General features: G+C 44.5%; 1 protein-coding gene across 3 annotated transcripts in view; it reads right to left on the bottom strand.

The window, feature by feature from the left end:
- The window catches only part of ZRANB3 (zinc finger RANBP2-type containing 3), a 615,617-nt gene that overhangs the window by 360,233 nt on the left and 237,407 nt on the right, over positions 1–17,977 (bottom strand). The window lies entirely within an intron of this gene.

Raw genomic sequence — 17,977 nt, 5'->3', positions numbered from 1 at the left:
CACAGCAAGTTGAGTCCCCTATAAAGGGTAAAACGGCATCAAACATATTGAGGTATACTTGTAAGGCATACAGACTAAGGCAACAGTGCATCTTCACACTAGTATTGAAACACCCCAATCAGAACCTGGCTAGAAAGCAAGGAAGGCCATGTAGCCACCCGCGTAGACACCAATGTCCACACAGAATGGAATACCGGAGACGATTTCCAGCCTGACTGAGTATTGGGGAGGAAGGGTAGGAGGGGGGGGGGGAGGACTATATAGCAATCAGATGTTAAGGTTTCGCTCCACTCTGACTATCCCGGAAACGGTGTAAAGCATAATCAGCTTGAAAGCCAACCAGAAATTGACAATCGAAAGGCATGTCCACCAAGGCGAACTGAACAGCATCAGAAAAGTCAAAGTTACGTAGCCAGGCATGAAGGCGAAGAGCCACCCAAAGGAGCATGGATCATCTGACCAAAACTGTGGTATTCATTCCACAACAAATCAGTAACGTAGCAGCCTGACAGTCATCCTGTATCATCTGAGAAAGAGTATTCCAAGAGTCATCAGAGATGGAGGGAGAAGGCACAAGAAGGAATCCGCCACACATGAGAAAAAGGGCCCAAAACACAAGCTGTGTTAAGTGACCGTAAGGCGGAGCTGGTAGGAGAAAAGATATATCGACCCAAAGCAGACAGACCTTTAGACTCCCTGCATGGAGGGACATCAGGCACGGCACCGATGTTGGGGGAGGCTGTAGCAGCCTGAACCACAGAACTGTGCGTATTAGTCTGACAAGTGTTGGAATGGGAATATACAAGGTCAATGAGTACCATGATGTGTTCAGGCCCAACAACCGCAATACTGAAAATGCAGTGCCAATGTATGACATAACCTGTGCCCATATGACAATGTAGATGTACGTCATAATCTATGCTTGCACAACAGCGATGATACCAGCAGTAAATAAATATCTTTATTCGATTTGGTTTTAAAATCATAAAAGTACATCAATTTGCAATACATTGATCAGTACATCGTAATGAAGAAGTGGGGGAGAGTGGAGAAAACAAATTCCACATCAGGTATACATAGAAGAATAAATAATTTGATACGTTCTGTCTAGCGCCTTCCCCGCTTCCATCAGTCCTAGTAACATCCCCACTACCATTCCTTGTATGGGAAACTGTAGGCTTAGTAATAGCATTCAGTTTACTATCGTGCTTGCATTTTGAATTTGCTGAAGTGCCTAGAGCTTATACTTTTAAAATGCCTATAGAAAAATCATGATAAAATTAAAATATATACAATAAAATCATACTTGATATTTTGGTCGCGATTAAAATGTACATTAAAATCATAATTATCCTTCTATCGCAAATATAAACTATCAATTCATCATAAAAAAGACAATAGCAGCATATTACGTTCAAATTCAAATATCACATACTGATTCATATCACTAGTTTTGAACAAGAATGCAGTGTAGCCATTCTGCATGGGCAGGCTGGGTGGTGGAAACCCATAATATTTCTCGACTCAATGCCATTCTGTCCTCCCACAGGTTTAGTTCTTCCAACGGTTGTCTACTCACTGCCCTAAACCCGTTTGTTGGATATTCTTTACTACTTTGCTTCGTGTCTTCCATGCATAGAGTAGATATCTAGACAGCCCAAACACTATATATTCTGTGCTGTCACTTTTCAGGATTCTGACAATCTCTATTAGGTGATTAGCTGCCAGAATTCGACAAATTGGAATAAGCCAAATTCTTCTTGGTTGGCTATACATGGGACAAAAAAAGAGAAAATGAATTTCTGTTTCCAATGTCCAATGATAATATTGTTTGTACGGACTCTTTCATTGGGAGTGGTGACTCGTTTACCCATATATGCATACAAAAGGTTAGCGGACGTAGGGCAATTGAGTGAGCAACACTCTTCATGAACAAATCTAGATGGATTGACATTAATGGGGCTTTCGGGGAAGCTCCAATACGGATCTGATGAAATTATCTTCTGTTTTTTCAATGGATGCTGCTTAGTATGTCCCCAGCGTTCAGCGCCATAGAGGGCCGCTCCTAGCCCCTTGGCTTGATATATCTGAATAACAGGGGTCTATGGTCTATAAGTAGACTTCCTTAATTTTTTAATTAGGGCCATCCCCATGTGTTGCAGAGAAAATTGACTTTTCAATAATTGTGGTGACCATGAGAGTGTGTTTGAGAGCCTAAGCCATAAATAATCAAATTGTTTAACCTCTTCTAACACAGTTGAGCTCAACTTTATTATATGGCTGAAGGACTTGTGCTGGTAAAAAAACATGAATTTTGTTTTTTGAGTGTTAATTTCTAATCCATGGTCTAAACAAGCCATCCCAAACTTGTCCACTAAATTTTGAAGCCCCATTGGTGTGCGTGAAATGAGTAGGGTATCGTCTGCCAAAAGCAAGGCAGTCAACTCTTGGCCTGCCAGCTTCGGTGGGTCACCCCTACAGACCGTTAGTGTTGTGATCAAGCCATTTAAGTAAAGCGTAAAAAGGGTTGGCGCCAGAACGCACCCTTGCCTTACTCCGCGACTCACACCTATCAGATTTGTGAGCCCACCTTCCTCCCCCCTTCTAATTTGGGCATAATTATTAGTATGCAATCTCAATGATTTGTAGGAGGTTTATTGGAATCCCCAATTGATTTAGGACTACCCATAGTTTCCCCCGCGGCACTAGATCGAAAGCGGCAGGGAGATCCACAAATAAAGTGTCCTTCCTATTTGTCACATATTTCCACAGGATCAGAAGGAAGCGAAGCACATGGTCTAGGGTGCTTGTCTTCCCTCTGAATCCTGCCTGCAGGGGTGGTAGTAAGTCCCCTTCTCTTATCCAATTATTATTTCTTCTTAGCAGTTGGCGGCAGAATATTTTTTGGGTGAATTCAATAAGGCTTATAGGCCTATAGTTTGACGGGTCGCTTTTGTCGCCCTTTTTGTAGATGGGAACGTCCTCAGCACCCAGCCAGGAATCTGGAATTTCTGGCCCTTTTAGTATGGCATTATATGTTATTGAGAATGACACTCCATATTTGGGGTTCAGATAGATAGAGCTCCCTTGGAATTAGATCTAAACCTGCAGTAGCAATATCAATATCAATCTATGCATAATCCATGTACAAATGACAATACTGTTACCAGTAAAAGCAATGGCAATGAACATCATGATCTAGGAATGCATAACTATGTGAATATCTGTATAAACAATACCAATGTAAGCTATGACAACTATACACAAGTGTAGGAGTCTGGCTTGGTATATTATGCAAACTTATTTAAGTGAAGCTCCTTGCACTAATCCATACAACCCTTATGGTGGTTTTAGTGGTCTTAGACAACCTTTAGAAAGCTCTCTAAGTAGTAGCTGTGGAGAGCAGCATTCATGCTTAGTCCAGAAGAAGAGTTAAGCAGCTTGTTTTACCAGATTTAATCATGTAGTGTAGGTTAAACGAAAAAGAACCACACTGTGTAGATATAAAAATAAGTTTTAATTATTACACAACACTCTCTAACACATTGGTATATCTCCTACCCGGAGAGGTTAACACAAATAAACTTCAATTGCAAGAGGTAAGTAAGCACAATACACAGTGGTCTCCAGAGGGAGACCAAACCATGTTCTAAGAAAGTGGAATGCAAACTGCATTCGAAGTCGGGACTTGGACCAGGAGACTCAGAAGAGCTCAGGACATAAGGAACCACCCAAGGTAAGTACCCAGGAACCCTACGGAGGCTGTGTGCAGAGTGGAAACACAGCTGAATACTCAATAAAAGTCAATGGGAGAGTCACTGTTGCAGTTTTGAAGTAGAAGGACCCTTACCAGTGGACCCTGAAGAAACCCCATGGAAGACATTAGGGTGGAGAGTCATTCCACCCATGAATATCCCAGGAACCAGGATACCTACACCAGGGAAGCTGGGTGCATAGGTGCGAAGTGATGCTGGAAACAGCCTTAGACCACAATGGAGGACTTCAGTAAACATGCCGCTGGCGAAGACTGTGCAAGAGTCCAAGGGGGATTCTTGAAGAGAAGAACCTGCAAGCAGAGGGGACAGAGTCTATGCCACTCGGAGGTGTCCAGGGGGCACGGAAGAGCAGTGCCCACCGATGACGGAAGATGCAGGAGTGATGACAGTGACCTTGTCACTGCAGCTGCGAAGCTGTTCACGAGCTGCCCCACGTTGGAAGTCGAGAACCCGAGGGTTGGTGTTCACCGAGAGCACCAACAAGCCTTGGAGGCAGCAACAGATGTGGAAAATGATGAAGGAGCAACGTTGGGACCAGCAAGGTCCAAGGGATTCACCAAGTGCAGGACAGTCAGAGCAGGCAGGGGAGCCCACTGAAGCTGGAGAAGACCCTCAAGAGGACCCACAGGTTTTAGGCACAGGAGTCGCAAGAGCACCTCGAGCAGCTCACCAAAGATGAAGGCCCACGGTGCAGAGGGTGCACTGAGAACAGACAAAAATCTTGGCAGGAAGAGATACTGGCGCTTATTGTAGCCCGAAGATCTCTGAAGTGCAGAGCCAACAATCCTTGGCAACGGCAAGTAAATGCGGTGCACAGGGGTTCGGTCTCAGTGGTTCCGAAGAGGTATACTGGCCTCAAAATTGCTGAGAGGACAGGTCAGGCCTCAAGGGAGTTGCAGGACCACCGCCTGTGTTGCTCAGCCTTTCGAAGACCGTGGGACATCAGGATGATGACCGGTCAGCTTCAATGCGGCGCCTGCACATGCAGGGGAGTGACTACTTCACTCCAAGGGAGATTACTTCAGGTGTCCTTAATGCTCACAGATTTGTCAAAGATCCTGGAAGAAGCACAGACACAGACGACGAAGATGACATGCAGCACAGCGAGACCTGGAGAAGCTGGAGCCTTCTTTGGTGAAGTCTTGGTTCCAGCGAAGTCCAAGTGTTCAGACGGTCAGAGAGTGACGTGGTTTCAGGCTGGAGTCTTGTCCCACAATGAATCTGAGGACCCGCCCAACAGTTAGCCCTTTCATACCATAAGAAAGGGGTTCAGACGACTCAGAGGTAACTCCCAGAGGGGCTGGACAGAGGGTAGGATACTCCTATGTCCAGTTTCACGCCAGAGTGGGAGCCAAGGGCTCCAGGAACAGGTTCTAACTAGAGTATACAAGGTGGGCAACAAATGTGCCCTTCAAAGCAGTCTGGTGGCGCTGGTAAGCACCCCCCACCCCAGCGCAATACACTAAGTCCTGTCTGGGAGGTCGTCACACCTCCCTGTGACAGAAAACCTATTGTTCCACCTTCCCCTGCTTGAGATCAGCTCAGCAGCAGGAGGAGGGCAGAATCGTGTCTAGGGCCGGCAGCAGCACTAGTTTGCTGGCAAACCCTAGAAGGCGGTTACCGGAAGTACTGCGGGCTTCCCGGAGGAGCCCCCTAGTGCATGGAATCATACCTCCAGTAATGGTGTTCAGGTATGATTACAACACGTTTGATACCAAATATGACCAGGTTCGGCACAGCCACTATATAGTTAGCCATCGCGTAATGACGCATGGCCGTTATATGTATCAAAATGGCTGACAGCACTTACAAAGCCTGGAGAATCGACTCTGGGGTTTGTAGGGGGCGTCCTGCTCATGCAGGGGTTCCCTCACACTTAAAACCCAGCACCATGCCTTCAGGATTGAAAGGCTTGCCTTAAGGGTGACATAGGATTTAAGTGTAATGACCGCAGATATAAGGAAACCTATATCTGTTGTAAGAGGTGCTAGCACCAGCTTAAACAGGCTGCAATGGCAGGCCTGTAGTCACAGTTTGAGTGGTCTCTCATGGGTGACATATTACATGCTGCAGCCCATGCGAGACCCCCAGAGTACCTATGCCCTGGGTACCTTAGTACCATATACTAGAGACTTACAAGGGTACACCCGTAGCCAATTGTGGAGGTATCAAAGTACTTACCATGTCAAATTTAGGGAGGAAGGACAGTGGCTGGGGTCCTGATTAGCAGGATCCCAGTCAAAAAACATACTGACATCAGCAAAAAGTGGGGTAATCATGAAAGCAGATCCTATTAAGAATGTCGATAAAAATGACACCAATGACTGCCATATTATTTTCAGGAGTTCCAGGGAACTCGTACCATTTCTGTCGGATTTACTCAAGGTGACCTCCCCATCAACCCAGAGTCAGAGATACGTGGTCAGACAGGCCCTGCAACCCACACCCAAGCCTACTGAATAACCGGTCACACGTGGAGTCTTAGTCCAAAGATAAGTGCACACCCAGGGAATACCTTGATCAATACCACATACAGATAGTTGCACCACAAACAGGTCCGAGGCCACAATAAAATATGTTTGGCCAAAGACTTGCGTTTCCCAAAAATACCAAAACGCTAGATACCACATGTAGATAAAAACACTCAGCCAATCAGGACATGACATGCACACCACATCTGGACACGCATACTGGTGCACACTAGCTCTCTCCGACGTCAAGAGTCATCTGTGTCCTTATCAGATACCCAAACTTGTTAATTTATGACTGTGATACCTTTTAAGAAAGAAGAAATCGTTGAGGAATGGTTGTTTTTCCATTTCATTAAGGCAAATTTATATCCGAGCAACACGGGAAAAGGCAGATGAGGGTCTCCAGGGGCAGGATGGTGCCTATGAGCTATAGACCAGTCCACTGAGGCCCTTGAAATGGTTTAGCACAAGTGCCCTACAGAATATTAAAGAGGGTGCAACTAAAGGGAAGCGCAGGCTCAGTAATCAGCTGGCCCTGTTGGAGCACCCCAAGTAGGGGATCAATGGCCACTCCCACAGTAGTAAGCTGTAGCCCCAGAACTACGTCAACTTGTGGCAAAAGCCAAGCTAACTTCCGAAGTGAGGCAAGGAGGCGAAAACAGGCCAGAGTAGAATTAAGAGGTAAGAATTAAGGCCACTAGCGTCACCAAGGGCCAAACCCAATGAAACTCTGGAGGAGGCTCCGTGATGTGATCACCCACGTCACCAAAATACCAGTATGTCAAGGAAAGAATAGCAGGGGGCTCCTCTGAAAGTGGAGGAAGGTAGTCCGAAGAGGACAGATCTACTGACACCTATCTCGGCGCAGAGAAGGTGACAAGTCGGCGTAGGTTAGGGGAGACAAAGAAGGGGCGATACAGGTTAACGGATCCGTCACAGGTGAGAACCCCAAAGGCTGTGCACCGGAGTCAAGACGGGGTTGATCACTGATTCAGAGGGGCCCTGCTGACACCGAGGACAGACCCGCCAGTTTGGAGTCAGTCGAGGCCTCACCAACCTTACTGAGGCCAAGAAGCGCACCAGAGGGAGGTTAAGAGCCACAAATGTCATGCAGGGAGAGTATTCCCTCATCTGGTGCCAGGAAATACCAGAACGCGTTTCCCAGATTTTCGCTCAGACTCCAAAATTGGAGGCATAGGAGGCGAGTCAGGGACACAGTGTGTACGTGGTAAAGTTGGGGGAAGGCCACGGCATCAACCGCAAACTGCGTGACTTACCAGGTGACCGTGAGGACGAAGGACTTCAGGAGCTGGCCCTAGAGCGGTCCTCTGAGGAAGAAGAGGATGGCGACCAACTAGGGGCCGTCAACCACCGCATCGCCGACAGCATTATGTTGCGCTCCTGGCACGTCGATGACTGAAGCTGAAGATACAAGCTACACTGTTCGGAGTCAGCCTAGACATCACATGCAAATAGTATTAGTGTGCGGGGTCAACATTGTCGACAAAGAATATCTTTAGAAAAAGCACACTGCTCCGTGGTGGTAGGCCAAAATGGCCAGAAGTTTGTCTCTCCGGATCCATGTGGAATTGCGGAAAGGAAGAAACTAATGTCAGCGCGTCAGGGAAGGACTTGTATGGACTCTGACGATGTCACATCCAGTGGACGACCTCGTTACGGAGTCGCTTGAAGCCCTCTACCGACACACGATGAGGTACTGTTGTGGAAAACAAATTCTGATATAGTCTGGCACCTGGGGATAATTCTATGGTAAGGACTCTGCGGCTAGATGTCTCTGTCAGATGTAACACTGTATGAGGAATTTTGCGCAGACATTGTTATGGTGAGGCCTGATTAATTGTCATATGTACGGTTTAGAACTGATGTTTTAGTGTTGAGATATGTCCTTAAATAACATGCAGGGAACACTTAAAAGAGGGTGCATGCTTAGGACATGGCTATTACATGATGGACTGAAGGTATATGGTTTTGAGGAAAAAAATGGCCTTAAGTACTTTTAAAATGTTACTTTGTTTTAAAACCACCCCCACTGTGAGTTATTTTGCTTGTAGGGACAGCTATATGTAATAGATATATAGTTTGTTTCATCTGAATAAGGGGCTAACATTGCCCGATATGGAGGTTTGGGTTTATAACAAAGAACTTAAATAAGATGATTGATTCCCTTGTGCTTCTCCCCAAAAGGCTTCTTTTATACGGACACGGTATGATAGGGGTTCCCCATTCTAATACTTTATCTGACATGGTAATTGAATGCACAACTATTTCTGAATACATATGTATATATGCACTCTTTATTGGGTATAACAATACCTTGATGGTACGATGCTTGTCTTAGTATATGGTGGACAAATCCTAGGATAAATCTTGTTAAAAACTGTCCCCTTGAGCCAATGTTTCATTATTTATTCATTTTTTTCTTTCTTGATGCATACCGTCAATTACAGATGATGTCATTTGGATATTTTATAAAGGCTTAAGGACAGTAGATGTTCTTACTTACTGCAATCTATGAGGACTAACCAGGCTTCAAGAGATATATCCAATTACTAGACGTGATTACAGATCAGTAGAGTAAATTAGAACTTTCATGGAACAATAGGACTACAAGACTTTTAGTGAGGGCAAATTACATAACTCAGCACTTAGATATATTTTGATCACACTTGGAAAAGTATTTGAGACTGATCTAGTCATTTCTGCTGAACTTGAAATTGTAACACTCCTTAAAATCAAAGAGTTTCTGAGGCACTGGACTAATTAGATACCGTTTACTTACTAACTCAACGCCTAGTTCCCTTAAAGTATGTGGCAAAAAGACTGAGGCCGTCCACACCCTGGTTATACCCACTAATTAGAACGGATAAAAGTCGGTACAAGAAATTGGAGCGCAATTGGAGGAAAAAGTAGGACTTCAATGCTAAGACCCTCTATAAAACAGCGCTTAGAGGATTCGGCAAAAATACTCATAGCCATGAAAGAATGTTTTGCTCAACTTTTCAAAGTGTTTAAGACAGTTAATTCCTTTGTGTCACCTGATGGGGCAAATATGGCCATTATCCCCTCGGTTGAACTTTGTGAAAAGCTATTGTGGTTTTTTATGAGAAGATTCCTAAGTCTCCGTCAGAAGCCATAGCTATTAGCTCAACCGATGAGGAGAATATGGAAACCATAACGTGTGCTGTGCCCTGTGACAAGCCAATCTTTTAAGATTTTCCCCCTATTTCCGAAGAAAGCTCTTTGAATAAGCTATTAAAATGCAAGTCTGTTTCCCCGGAGGATGTCTGTCCCCCACACATCTTCAGACGAGAAACAGCCGAAACGCCACGGTCTCAACCACGCGTTTCCGGCTACGCAAGCTCGACCACGCTTGCCTTAACCCCACATATGCCACAACAAAGTCTAGCTGCTGGAAGACGGAAGCAGGAAGACTCCACGGTGCGATAAGTGGGACTGGGGAGGTAGTTTGTAGGGCTGGGAGAGGGTAGGTTTTAGGGCAGTGGAAGGGGTTGGGGTATTTAAGCGACAGCGCAGGGGGGTGGAGTAGTGTAACGTATGGAGCAGGGTTTTAGGTCTTAGGGCAGTGGGAGGGGAATGGGTAGAAGGGGTAGTTTTTAGGGCGGGGTCAGGGTAGGCTTTAGGGCAGTGGAAGGGGTTGGGATAGTTAAAGGTACAGCATGGGGTGTCAGGTAGTGTACGTAAAAGGGGCAGGGTTTTAGGCCTTAGGGTAGTGGGAGGGGAATAGCTAGATGAGGTAGTATTTAGGCCTGAGGGGTCGGGGTACGTTTTAGGGCAGTGGAAGGGGTTGGGGTAGTTTAAGAGACAGCACAAGGGGTGGAGGGGGTGGGCTAGTGGCGACCTTACCCACACATACCCCTTTACCATCATGCTTATACCACAAAATGTCTTGGTCTAGGCATGCATGGCAAAGGAATGTGTGGTTAAGATGCATTCGTGGTTTGGGATACGTGGTAGAGGCACGCGTGGGTTCTATCATACAACCTCTTCAGACTTATGGCACAGCACTTTAACCCTCCACTTAATGAAATATGGAATGCCTCGCTAATGTAGGGAATGTTTCCTGGTTTTTGGAAACGGGTATCTATTCTGCCATTGCTTAAAATGCCTAATGCAGACACAAGCGTGATGAGCAACTATAGGTCCATGTCTCTCCTCCCAGCTACTACTAAAATCCTGGGGAACTTGGCCAATCAATAACTGTCCACTTTTGTGGAGGCCAATTCTAATCTCCATGATTCGCAGTCTGGTTTTCAGACAGGTTTGAGTACGGAGACAGCCCTTCTAGGGGTGGCAAGAGCACACAGGTTATGGTGCTGCTCCTTGATTTGTCTGCAGCATTTCACACTGTTGGGTTCTCATGCCATTTTGTTGAGCATACTTAGCAATCTTGGCATTCAGGGCAAAGTTCATTTATGGGTCAAATATTTTCTGGAAGGCAGATCCCAATGGGTGTATTCGCACCCGCATTTTGTATTACCATTGGTATGTGGTGTTCCACAGGGTTCGGCTCTGAGCCCGCTTTTTTTAACCTTTACCTTGCCCCCCTGGCAACTCTTATCGAATCTTGAGGTGTCAAGGTAGTGTCTTACGCCAGCGACCACCAATTGCTTTTTTCCTTCCAAGATAACACAAAGGCAGCTTTTCACAATTTTAAAGAATGTCTTTGGGGTGTAGCGGGGTTTGAATGGATGCAAACTGTTTAAAATTAAATTCTGACAAAACTGAAGTTTTGGTTTTTAACCAAAATGGCCACCACTGCTTTCCCTCTGGTGGTCTGCTGAACTTAACTCCCCTCCTGATCGTATCTCGTCGGTTAGAAATGTGGGCATTATCTTCGATTCCTCTCTCTCCTTTGAGGCGCAAATGTAACAAATGTTATCTGTCTGTTTTCTGACGATGGAAACTTTAAAGAAGATTTTTTTATCTGGTCCCTGAATAGGCAAACAAAACAGTAGTTCATTCACTGATTACATCCCGTCTGGACTACTCAGTCTCTAGCTTAGTCTCCCTGCATATTACATACGCAGATTTCAGTTAATTCAGAATGCAGCTGCAAAACTAATCAGGAGAGTTCTGGAGCCATCATCATATCTCCATATTTTAGTCATCTACATTGGCTTCCGGTGGAACAACGTATTAATTTCAGAGCTCTGACGTTGGCTTTCAGAACTATTCACGGCGAGGCCCAACGCTATCTGTTGTATAGACTGTTGCCATACTCCCAAAAGAGAGGACTTCGATCCAACAATAGTCGCCTCCTGCAGATCCCAAAATTCTTGAAGTCGTGTCGTGGCAGCAGTTCCTTTATTGTGCGGACGGCAAAACAATGAAAAATCTTCCTTTCAAACTACGGCAGATCGAATCTCTGTCTGCCTTCAAAAGGCAACTAAAAACCTGGCTATTTGACTATGTTTAGTCCCCTGTTGCTTCGGCATGCCTTACACGGTGTGCTAGAGTGCCGGGACGCTTCTGTTGAAGCAGCTGTGCGCTTAATTGTCATTTGATTTGATTTGTGTTTGGTTCTGGCACAGAATCTAATGGGCATAGAAATGTGGACATTGTTGCATGGAATGATGCATCTAAGTTGGAAACGTTAATGAACACAACATGTCCTGGTAACGGTTAGCCTCTTTCTTTCTTCTCTTGTCGCAAATTACTACTGTTGTGATTGGTGTGTCTTGCATATTCTATTTGTTTGAGAACATATGCAGAACGGGTTAGTATTTCTTCAGTGGTGATATCTAGTTGGTACTCAAAAGGTAAAATGTGATTTAATTGGTTTTGTAATATATACATAGTCATGTTTATTTTCAATTGTTCCTAGCCCTGAAGACGTTACATACGATATATGCAATAGCAATGAAACACATGTTGGCATGGAGCCTTTATGATGAAGAAATAAAAAGAGGGACATAAATGAGCTGTCTCAGACACAGGAATTGGAATATTGTCTTCTGGATTACACTGCGTAACTCATGATATGGATAACTGGGGGTTGTGCGGGTAGAAACTGTACAACCTATTGATTTTGGCAGTTCCACCAAAGACGTTCGGACAGTTATTAAACCAGTGTCCCCAAATGTTAGTGCAGACATCCTTGGGGTGCTCGTCTACCAAAGGTCTTGCCTTCTCCCCTCCTGTTTTCTGAAATTCGTTTTTGCTTGCATTAGGACTCTATGCCCTTTAGCCAGTGCTAAAGTGCATCTGCTTTCTACCTTAAACATTGGACTAGACCTGACTGGCACATTTAATTAATTATAAGTCCCAACTATATGGTAATAAATGTACTCAAGGCCTGTAAATTAAATGTTACTATTGGGACTGCAGCACTCATTGTGCCACCCACTTGCAGCAGCACTTTAAAACATGTCTCAGGCTGGTCACCTGACACTGCAGCCTGTAGTGCAGTTTTAAAACTGCTAATTTGACCTGGCAAAACAAACCTTTTGTCAGGCCTAAACCTCCCTTTAAAAAAAATATAAGTTACCACTAAGGGGCGCTCTCAACAGCCTATGGGGCTGCGTACATTATATATAAAAGTTAGGACATGTATTTCAAGTTTTACATGTCCTGGTGGTTAAAAACTCACAAATTTGTTTTCACTACTGTGAGGCCTACCTCTCCCATAGCATAACATTGGGTTACCTTATTACCGTTAATAAATGCTAAATTTTTATTGGGAACCAATAGAAATATCATGTTTGGTTTTAAATGACCTGTAAGGTAAAATTCTCTCTAATGGTAAAGTCGGAATTTTAGTCACAATTCTGAAGTAGGCTGGGGTTTTCTTGTACTAACCATTTGGTCCCTGCAGCCTGTGTTCTCGGTTACATGACTGTTAACAGCTTGGCAGTTAGGCTTTTGTGTATTCCTCCCAGACAGTGAGAAAAAGGGGATTAGGTGTTGACAGGATGAGTGGGGTGGAGATGCTCCCTGTCCTACATACATTTCAAAGAACTGCCTCTAACATCTCGCAAAGGAACTTGACGCCAGTCTTTTGTCACCTGAGACCATTTTAAGCCTGGGTATGGCGAGGAAGAACCTATTCAGACTCTGATGTGGGGGTTGCCTAGAAGCTTCCCTCACTTCGAAGGCCGCATCAGGTATTAATATTGGACTCTCAGACCAACTTTTCAGTGCCCTCCTGGGCCCACAGACATTACAGAAGGAAGACTGTCTTGTTCACCAGAGGACTGCCTTGTTGCTTGAGGCCTGCCTTGTTCTTCTCAGAACTGACCTGCTACTACCAGAAGTCTGCTTGCAGCTTGAGGCTTGCCTTGCTCCCCCAGAGGATGACTGTACTTATGCTTGAAGCCTCCCTTTTTTCCCGAGAGGACGACCCTGCTGCTTGAGGCCTGACCTGCTTTATGAGAAGGAAGACAAGACCTGTTTCCTTCATCCCAGGATAACCTAAGTGACTCCAAGTGTCAGTTGGCTGACCTGCTGTTCTGAGCTGCAGAGACACAACAAGCTCCAGAGGCCTCCCTACAACTGCCCAGTCGAACTGCTGCAACTCGCCATGCCCGGACTTGCAGCTGGCCCTGCTGCATCTGCTGGAGTAAGTTCCTGATCCCCATGAAGAGCCTTCCCAAGTCCTGTACACTTGGCTGGCATTAATTGAGCTCCTCATGTGAAATCTTTAAGTTTTGAACTCTTCACACCGGACTGTGAGAAGATAACTTTTTCAACAGGACTAACCTGGTCCCTGTATCCGACCAGGGCACCATCACGGTCGGCCTTAACTTGTGATTTTTGCCCAGTCTAGCGCGACCAGATGACCGAATGGGCCGCTTTGTGATTTTAGGCACTATAGTTACTTAAAACATTGAAAATGCATATCTCAGGTTCTACATATTGGATTTTTGTCGTTCTGGTCTCATTTTATATATTAAAAAAATGTTCTTTATTTTCTAAATTGGTGTGGGATTTTTGTGTTGAGTTTTCACTTTATTACTGCTTGTGTGCTGCAAAAAACTTAACAGAGCGCCTCCAAGTTGAGGCAGACTGCTTTTTTGCCAAGCTACCAGTGGTTTAAGCACAGGTTAATTTAGTAACTTTTGTTGTTGACCCTGATCAGGATTGTGTTTGATGCCTGATTTGGGCTTCCACTCCCCTCAACCAATAACTCAATTTGTTACACCAACCATTCATCACCCTTAGGAATATTGAGCTTGCAGTTACTGTTTATCCATACACTTGAAAGACATCTGTGGTGTGTGTGAGGTAAACATAGCAAATTGAAAAGCATAAGTAAAGAGCAAAGCACCCAGACACAGAAGTATCCTAGCCTTGGGATTCCTAGTATAATCCGTGAAGGAGTTGCAAAACAATGAGAAGGTTTGGAGCGTTACGAAAGGTAAGGACTACGCACCGATTTCCAATGAACACCTGGAACCCAAGATAGAGTTTCTGGAGAATTTAAGTGAAAAAAGCAAGCACATTAATTTTGGGTGTCCCTGAATTTGCCACTTATGAAGAAACAAATTCAGAGGTTCAAGCTTTCTTCTGGCAGAGATGTTTGATGGGAACCAAATGAAGCAGATGGATCTTCATCAAGATCGAGGCTCTCAACAAGGGTATCATTCCCTGCCAGGGAGTAGGGATTGTAATTTCTGCACTAAGGGAGGCAGGACAATATGAAAGGGTCATCAAAGTACCAGGAAAAGAAATGTAACGCTGAACTGTCGGGGGGGAAATACATGCAAGCCCTGAGCTAAGCCATGTTACTATAATGAGAAGAAATGGTACCCAGGCTAGCCCTTAGGAAATAGTTGAGGGGCATCATGGAGAGAAAAGAAATTACTAACCCTGGGCGTACTTTGCGTAGTAGCGCTACGCGTAGCTCCGCAAAGTGCATTTCGCACTACGCATGCTACGAGTAGCTACGCGAACTGCGTAGTGCGGTAGGGAAATGCTGTTTGCACTGATTGCACAGTGCCAGATGCTTGCCCGCACTGTGCAATCATTGCAAACAGCATCTTGCACAGTGAAAGCGCTCGTTTTCTGCCGCTCGTGTAGATTTGTACTCGAGCGGCAGCTTTCTCAACGCGGACTGGTAGTTTCTCATCGCGAGCGGTCGCGAGCATACGCGACCACTCGCAATGAGAAACCTGACCTCCCCGTGTTGAGAATCTCACCGGGAGGTTTATTTTCCAAGTCCCGTTCGGCAACTTGATGTTGCTGATCGCAAACGAGGAAAACGTCTCGCCAGGATGTTGATTTTGCTCGCTCGCTGTCGCCAACTTGACGTTGAGGACCGCGAGCAAGCAAAAACTGCCCGCTACGCTACGAGTTTTTGCACTGTGCTACGTGCAATTCGCGTAGTGCGTAGTAGCGCACGCTCCGCGAGCGTAGCGTAGTACTACGCCCAGGGTTAGAGATTACTTTAATCAAATCTCGGTGGCCAGAGACTTTCTTTAACAGAGGACGGAGTGTGCTGGAAATGCACCAATGAGAGAGCCTGCTCAATCTCGACTTCTTCAGATAATCAAGTTACCTGTTGGTTGTCTGTATAATAATGGGCCCCATTTCAGGGTCAAAACGGGAGGGGCGGGGGGGTCTTGTGCTGGAACACATTTGCAATGGGTTTATATTTAGATGAAATGGAAAGATGATCGTATGCAAAAGAAGTGTTTTCTCTCTTCCTAACCCCCTTTGCGTTGTCTGGGCCCATCATGTCATATGCTAGAGTTCAAAAGTTGTATCTAGAAATGTTACATAATGGAACTCTCCAAGATGTGCCTTTCATATTGATTTGTTGACTGTTGGTTCATGTTGCTGATTTGCGAAGAATTGCTTGTCAATGGATTGCTTGGTCTTGAAATAAAGACAATTTAAACATAAAACTGTATTTCTAATTAACAATTTATTTTTATTTTTACATTTGTAAGTCGTACTCTGACATTACATTTTTTTTTTTTAAAACCTGGGTTTGTAGCTGTCACCATTTAAAAGTTATCAATTACCCAGAAAATTATTTTATGAGAGGGCTAACTTTGGGCTGGTAGGGGGTTATCCGCTGCATTGTGACTGGCACAGATCCCACTGAAGACAATAATACGCAATGGGAAATAACATGGTGATTATGTTTTTTAAAGCCTGCATAAACCACATAATTTTATAATTGAATGGAAGTTGACTAGTTACTTGGGCAGATTACATTTCACTAGCTATTATTCATATTTCACAGTGACCACATTGTAGCCTTGAAAACATTAAGTAAACATATTAGTAGTGGCTGTTCTTGTAGGGGAGGGAAAGCCAGTTAGAAACTCATAACTGAATGGAGGAGGAAGCCTGTTAAGCATGGCCTAGTTAAGTTCAACATGTATATGTGAAAAAAGCGGAAAAGACGGGTATGCTTAGATCATTATAACTTTTGCGGTGGTATTAAGGTTCAGTTGAAGTAGAACAGAAAGCATGCCATTTGAGTAAAATCATAGATCACAGACACGTATGTTCCAAGTGGTAAAGCAGACTAGAGAGGAGAAGGTCGGCAGAAGAAGAGAGTGTTATTTGAGATTAGACACTGATTCGAACCCCACCAAGTACATTTGTATAGATGTTTAATTGAGTATCCAATGACATAAAGAATGAAATTGTGAAGCAACATATAACCTAGATCTGTAAGGTTCATTCAAATGTTCAAACGCGCAAGTTTATTTTCGCACATTTTTCAGCTCAAGTACCCACCTCTCAATCTTCTCATTACGAGAAAGGTAAAACTACCCATGCAACAAATCTTTGATATACTTCCAAGGCATGACGTACACACAAGCAAAATGTTATGTTATGTTTTGCTACAATTTGGTTCCTAAGCCTTCCTAAACGCTTCACAAGTAATCCGAAATTGCCCTTCCCAAGCCTATGGTTCTTTGCTGATGAGATTTTTAAGGTTTTAACAGGGATAATTGCACATTTTGTTTCTATGTGATCAACACTATTGGGGCTATATTTGTGTCCAATTTAGATTCAAACTTTCATAAACTTTAAGGCGCATTTTTAGGGTTGGCCTAGAGACTGCTTCAACTGTGGAGTCATATTCACGAAATAAAAAAAAAAATCATAAATAAAAACGTTGTACATACATTCATGAGCTTTGGATCAGCAATCATCATCAACTGGTCTGATCAGATTTGAACTACATTATGCTTTCGCCCACCACTGAATACAGCATGAAGTAATGAATGGGTCTGCCCTCTTAAGCTATTTGCTCTCTTGCACTGTTTGTTAGGCATTGTTCCTGGTCACATATGCACAACCACCAGGGCCGGACTGGCTGTAGCGGGCACCTGGCGTTCCCCTGGTGGGCCGACAGGGTGGGGGCTGGTTTTCGGCCTTAGGGGGGCCGTTTTTGTTACAGTAACGTTTTTTCAGAATAAGCTGCAATACCGGCCCCTGTACCAAAATCAGCCGAAACCAGCCCTGGCAAACAGCTCAGTCGCAAACCCAAGCACTTTGCCAGAGCCGGTTTTGGTCCCCACTCCGGCCCAGACAACCACCTAAAGAAACGTGCACTTCACTGCCAGGGCGGATATATCAATATTTTCCTTTGACAATGCTTTTTTCTTTCTATTCTTTATCCTTACTTTATTTTTTAGCCATCCTTGTTGGTACTAGGTTCACAGCAATCTAAAGCCATCAGTACCTTTTCTTTGCACCAATAAGGTCATATTTTCTGGAGTTGCC

This window comes from Triturus cristatus, chromosome 3_1 (genome assembly GCF_964204655.1).
Source record: "Triturus cristatus chromosome 3_1, aTriCri1.1, whole genome shotgun sequence".
In the NCBI taxonomy this organism is placed as follows: Eukaryota; Metazoa; Chordata; class Amphibia; order Caudata; family Salamandridae; genus Triturus; species Triturus cristatus.
Note: the sequence above shows the minus strand (reverse complement) of the source record. Positions and strands in the feature narration are given on the sequence as shown.